General features: G+C 35.1%; 1 long non-coding RNA gene across 1 annotated transcript; it reads left to right on the top strand.

Annotated features, from left to right (window-relative positions):
- The first annotated feature begins 285 nt into the window (after positions 1-285).
- LOC127127965 (uncharacterized) lies at positions 286-1738 on the top strand. The gene is made up of 2 exons (XR_007805574.1): positions 286-1320; positions 1359-1738. It is a non-coding gene; the product is annotated as an uncharacterized LOC127127965 (long non-coding RNA).
- Positions 1739-5835: the final 4097 nt, after the last annotated feature.

The following is a 5835-nucleotide window of genomic DNA, read 5'->3' as shown; positions in this document are numbered from 1 at the left end:
ATTCTAAATCACCTTATAATTCTAATTAATCTACAATTATTTCTAAAAAAAAGAAATCTAATTAAATTCTAAAATATTTTCAAAGATTAATTAATTATATATCCTAAAATGTCTATTTAATTTGAATAAAAAAAAGTCATATATGTAGAAAAATAACAGTCTTGAAAAGAAGATGGGTCTTCCTTAGGCCCAATCAAAATATACAACAAATAATAATAAAATAGTAAAAAAATAAAATGAAAATGGGGTGCTAAAATAAACAAAAGACCAATTGGGCCTGGACTGGAAGCCCACCGTTGGAAAACAGGTTTCTCCCAATGAGGGAGGCTGACCTAAAGCTCTTTTGCCTAAAACCAGCGGAAAAGCGCTTAAGCGCTTCATTTGTTAAAAATAATTCTCTCTCTTCAAGAATAACCAGAGTTGCTGTGCAACTCCTTTCATCTTCTCCGTTCAACCTTCATCGGAGAAGCGGCGGCGCGCGGCGGCGCGCGGCGGCCGCCACCGTCTTCTCCGGTGACCACCGCCCTCAACCCTAACAACAACAAAAAAACCTCACCTTTATTTTTGCCTCTGAGTTCAAATATGAACTCGCTTTTTCCGATTTGTTCCTCAAATGGCCGGATCGAGGCCCTCCCTCGAAATACCAAAACTAACCCTAAACTCTCCTTCTCATATGGCCAAACGTAGCTTGATTCGTTCTTAACCTTAACCAAAAACTTAAACACCCAAAACCTAACCCTAGATTCAAGATCTGAAGTTCTACAACAAAGTTTTGAAGAAATTAAAAGAAAGATCTCATCCAGTATGAAGAGGCGTAAATGATGATGATGCAAAGACTTTAACGAAGGAGGAAAAAATTACTTGTTTGAAATCCAACTCCGGCGAAGCTCCCCACGGTTTAAGATAAGTTCTCCATCTTCTTCTATTTTTTGCTTTCTTTTATTTTTGCTTTGAGTGTTGTTGTTGATTGGCTTGATGTCTTAGGGTTTAGAGCTTTTTATGGATTATTGTTTGATTGTTCTCTGGAAAAAAAAGTTTCTTCTATTTGGTTTAGGTTTAACAAAGAAAAAATCTTTGATTGAGTTGAGAAATATTTGGTTATCCTGTTGAATCTGTCGAAAAACCTATGCCTTGTTCTTTTGTTTGTGGTTTTAACAGAGAGAAATATTTTTAGCAATTTCTCTGAGTTTTTTAGAACGTGTCTTGTTAATTAATTTTTTCTTGTTTATATATGCTCATTGTTGGTTATAAGATAACTTGCCAAGCTATCCTTTCTCCAGATTTTGTGGGATGATTAATCTTATGGATTTAAGGTTGTAGGTTTGGATATTCTTAATCTTATGGATTTAAGGTTGTAGGTTTGGATATTGGAATGTGATCTTTGAACGTTCTTCTTGGTTTGTTGTGTAAAGAGCTAATCTGTTTGTCCCATCCTTTATTTTCTAGTTTTTAAAGTGCTTATTTGGATAAGCTGTTTTTTTTAAATTGTGAATTGGTTTTGCAGGTTTGCAAAAGGTGAGTGGACATTGAGTGAAGGGAGGGCGGCGCCAGCTTTGGAGGCTAAAATTGGGGTGTGAATTTCAACCATTAGCTTTGAAGAAGTCCTTGAAGATTTGCTACTTTAGACTGCTGTTTTTACGGCTTATTCCAATTTTCAACTTATTTTAAATGTACTCCAAATTCTGTAATAATATTGGGATTTAATATTAGAAATTTGAAGTTAAACAGCTTATTCCAATTTTCTACTTATTTTAAATGTACTCCAAACTCTGTAATAATATTGGGATTTTATATTAGAAATTTGAAATTAATTAGAATACTTCAGCTTTTGAAAAGTTGGGTTAAACGTGTAACCCCTTTGTTATTATGCATTGGCCTTTTGGATTATTCAGAATTTACTTGGAAGCATTTTTTGTGTAATTAGTCTCTCTCCTTTTTTAAAAATTTTAAACTTTGCCTTAACAAATTAATTGTATTAACCAAAAGAAAATTTAAACTATAATTCAAACCAAAAATGAATTGGGCCAAACAATGCAATTTAATGGACTTTTAATTTGATTGATTTTAACACATTAATATTATCGAAAAACACATTAATATTATCGAAAATAAAATGTGCCAAAAAGGCTAAGATAAAAACATGTCACAAAATGTTGCACTTTCAAACTTTGATCATAGAAACTAATTAAGTACCCATGCATGCAATATCTTAATTCTAAACCAACATACTCACTTAGCTTAAGGATTTTTATGAATGGTTTAGAGATTTGGCATATGTATTTGGGACGTGCAAATAAGTTTAATGATGAGTGGTCATAAAAACATCCATGGCTCTTAATACCTTACCAATAATTAAATGGCTTTTGAATTGGTAGTGTAAAAAGATTCAAACCACATTTTAAATTATGGACACATTTATGCAAACGGGCATTTGAAACAAAGAGATCTTATGGGTAAACCACAAATGGCCGGACAAAATTGGGGTATGACAATTGTTAGTCTGTATGGTATTCCATCAAACATTGTATCAGATAAAGATTTGAGGTTGACGTCGAGATTTTGGCAGGATTTGCAAGAAGCTTTGGGTACTAAGCTGAAGTTGAGTTCCACTTATCACCCGCAGACTGATGGTCAAACTGAGAGGATTGTCCAATCCTTGTATTATCTATTGAGGGCTTGTGTGCTAGAATAATGGGGTGCTTGAGATAACTACTTACTGTGATTGAGTTCACTTACAATAACAGTTTCCATTCAAGTATTGGGATGGCCCCGTTTGAGGTGTTGTATCATAGGAGGTTTAGAGCACCTTTGTACTGGTATGAATCTTGTGAGAGTACTGTGATTGGATCGAAGATTGTGCAATAAACTTCTGAGAAGATCAAGATGATCCAAGAGAAGATGAAAGCTTCACAGAGTTACTAGAAGAGCTACCATGATAAGAGGAGGAAAACACTTGAGTTATGAGAGGGAAACCATGTGTTTTTTAGAGTTACTCCAGTAACCAATTTCGGTTGAGCTTTGAAGTCTCAAAAGGTCACACCATGTTTTGTTGGTCTATACCAGAGCTTGCAGAGGATTCGAGAGGTGGCCTATCAGATTTCCTTATCACCGCCGCTTGCTAACCTTCGTGATGTTTTCATGTGTCTCAGTTGAGGAGATACATTTCGGATCCGTCTCATTTGATCCAAGTGGATGATATACAGGTGAGAGAGAACCTGACTATTGAGACATCATCCATGCGGATAGAGGATCGGGAAGTGAAACAATTGTGTGGTAAGGAGATTGCATTGGTGCAGGTAGTGTGGGGAGGACCAGCTGGTGGAAGCATAACCTGAGAGCTGGAGAGTCGGATGAGAGAGTCATATCTGACTCTGTTTCCTTCAGGTAATTTTCGAGGGCATAAATTTTTCTAAGTGGGGGAGAGTTGTAACACCCCAAATTCGATTAATTAATTTAATTAAATTATTTAGAACTTTATTTGATTAATTGATATTTTTAAATTATTGTTGTGTGATTGTGGGAGTAAGTATCCTTGGAATAGAGGTATAGAGAGAGTAAGAGGTTGGTTGAGTTGTTTATAAGTTATTAGAATAAATAGTATTTTATTTGAATTAATGAAATAAAATAGTAAAATGATAGAATTTAGCCAATATGAATAATTTGGAGAAATAGATGGGAGAAAGGAGTTAGGGAGTTATGACAATTGTGTGAATTAAGAAAATTAAGGGTTAATTAGGTAATTGGAAAGAATTGTGTAGAAAACCCTAAGGATATATTTTGAGAGTAAAAGAAAATTAGCCTAGTTTTATCATGTTGGTGTAAGCCCTAGATGCCAATACTTTTGGTACTTGTATCAGATTATTTATTAATAATAAAAGGCTTTTTTCTTTATTATGTTTGTTTAATAAAGTCCATAGAATAGCTAGTCCATTTAATGTATCAAATGTGACTTAATCATGAGATCCCATTAAACATAAGGATATTATTCTTAAAGTATCTGTAGTCGAGCTTTGTTGTGAAGTGGGATAACATTAAAGCATTAAGATTACCATGTATATACACTGATGATCACATCTCATGGATCATGGATAAGGAGTTATCAAGTCTTAAACATAAGTATGAATATTGAGAGTAATATTTATACTGGATTGACCCGCTATGAGAATACTATATAGAATGTTATGCTAAGTGTCATAAGTTATTATCATGGTGATAATGGCGTATACCACCCTTTGACCTGAAACCACTATGTACCCTAGATGTAGAGTCGAGTGCCTTATTGTTGATCAAACATTGCCCGTAACTGGATGACCATAAAGGCAGTTGATGGGTACTCCACGAAGCATACTGAGGGACATGAGTGACCTAGATGGAATTTGCCCATCCTGCGTAACAGGATAAAAGTCTATGGGTCCAATATTGAACTGGACAAGGATGACACGGTTTATGCCTTGTGTTCAATATAGACATAAGGGCAAAAGGGTAATTGTACACATATGTATCATCACAAAAGGATTTGTCATATCACATGACATTTTCGTGTCTTGGGTAGCAGTGATGTGTTGCTAGATACCGCTCACTGTTTATCATGTTAAGTACGTGATTTAATATAATTGCCAATGCCGCGAAAACCAACAAGGTCACACACAAAAGGACGGATTGATGAGAGATAAAGTAAATAAGGAACACCGTAAGGTATGGTGCACTTAAGTGATTTGTAGGATATCGTAAGGTACGATGCACTTAAGTAGAATACGAAATATGGTAAGGTACCACGCGCTTAAGTGATTTTGGTATATCATAAGATATGGGCCACATACACTTAAGTGGGCTTTTTTTAGCTTACAACCCACACAAGTGGTTCTATAAATAGAACCCTTGTGTAGAAGCATTTGTGTACTTGTAACTTCGTTTTCTCTCTCTCTCTCTCTCTCTCTCTCTCTCTCTCTCTCTCTCTCTCTCTCAAAGCCTTCATTCGTAGCAGCTAGCACTGAGATTGAAGGAATCCGTTCGTGTGGATTGAGTAGAGGTGTTGTCACCATTCAATGTTCGTGATCGCTCCTTAGATCTACATCAAAGGTTTCAATCGCCACAAGAGGTAACAATTCTATCACTGATCATGCCCATTCGTAAGGATCACTAAAGGAGAAATTTTTAAATTCCGCTGCATTTTGGATCATAATTCTCCTTCAGTGGTATCAAAGCCACTTACGAAACCATGCATCTGATAGCTGCTTATTTTCTGTATTTTATGGATTAATACGATTAAAAGACAAAATGAATCAAAGAATAAATGAGTAATTAAATTTGGCATCATGTGTGTATGATTTGGATGATTGATGTTGACTATGCTTCGGAATCCGATGTTAGTATGGTGAAGCAGCGATACATCGATCGTCCATAGGTTACGCAATTGAGATCGATCAAGTTATATATACGATACAAATAATCCTGATGCAAAATACGGTATATATGATATACTATTTCTGTTTCGTTCATTCAAATACTTAATGATTGTTTTCCTTTGAGCGATCAATGGTCATTTGCTTCTTGATCCGACATTAGTATGGTGAAGCAATGACGTGTTGATCAATCATACTGAATTAATAATCGAGGTGTGTTTGACAGTTTGAAATTGGTGCATTAGGGTTCATGACGGTACAAGGGTTGTGCTATCAAAGAGTTATGCGATTAGGGTTGTGACTGCGCAAGAGTTATGCTTTAAAGTATCAAGTGTTGATGCGAAAATCGACGTCGAAATGTGATAAGTCGCTGAAATTTAATTTGGTTTATTTAATTAACAGAATTTAAATTAATAATAATAATAATTTGTTT

Source organism: Lathyrus oleraceus, chromosome 1 (genome assembly GCF_024323335.1).
Source record: "Lathyrus oleraceus cultivar Zhongwan6 chromosome 1, CAAS_Psat_ZW6_1.0, whole genome shotgun sequence".
Lineage (NCBI taxonomy): Eukaryota > Viridiplantae > Streptophyta > Magnoliopsida > Fabales > Fabaceae > Lathyrus > Lathyrus oleraceus.
The sequence above is the reverse complement of the archived record's forward strand: the minus strand, read 5'-3'. Positions and strand labels throughout refer to the sequence as shown.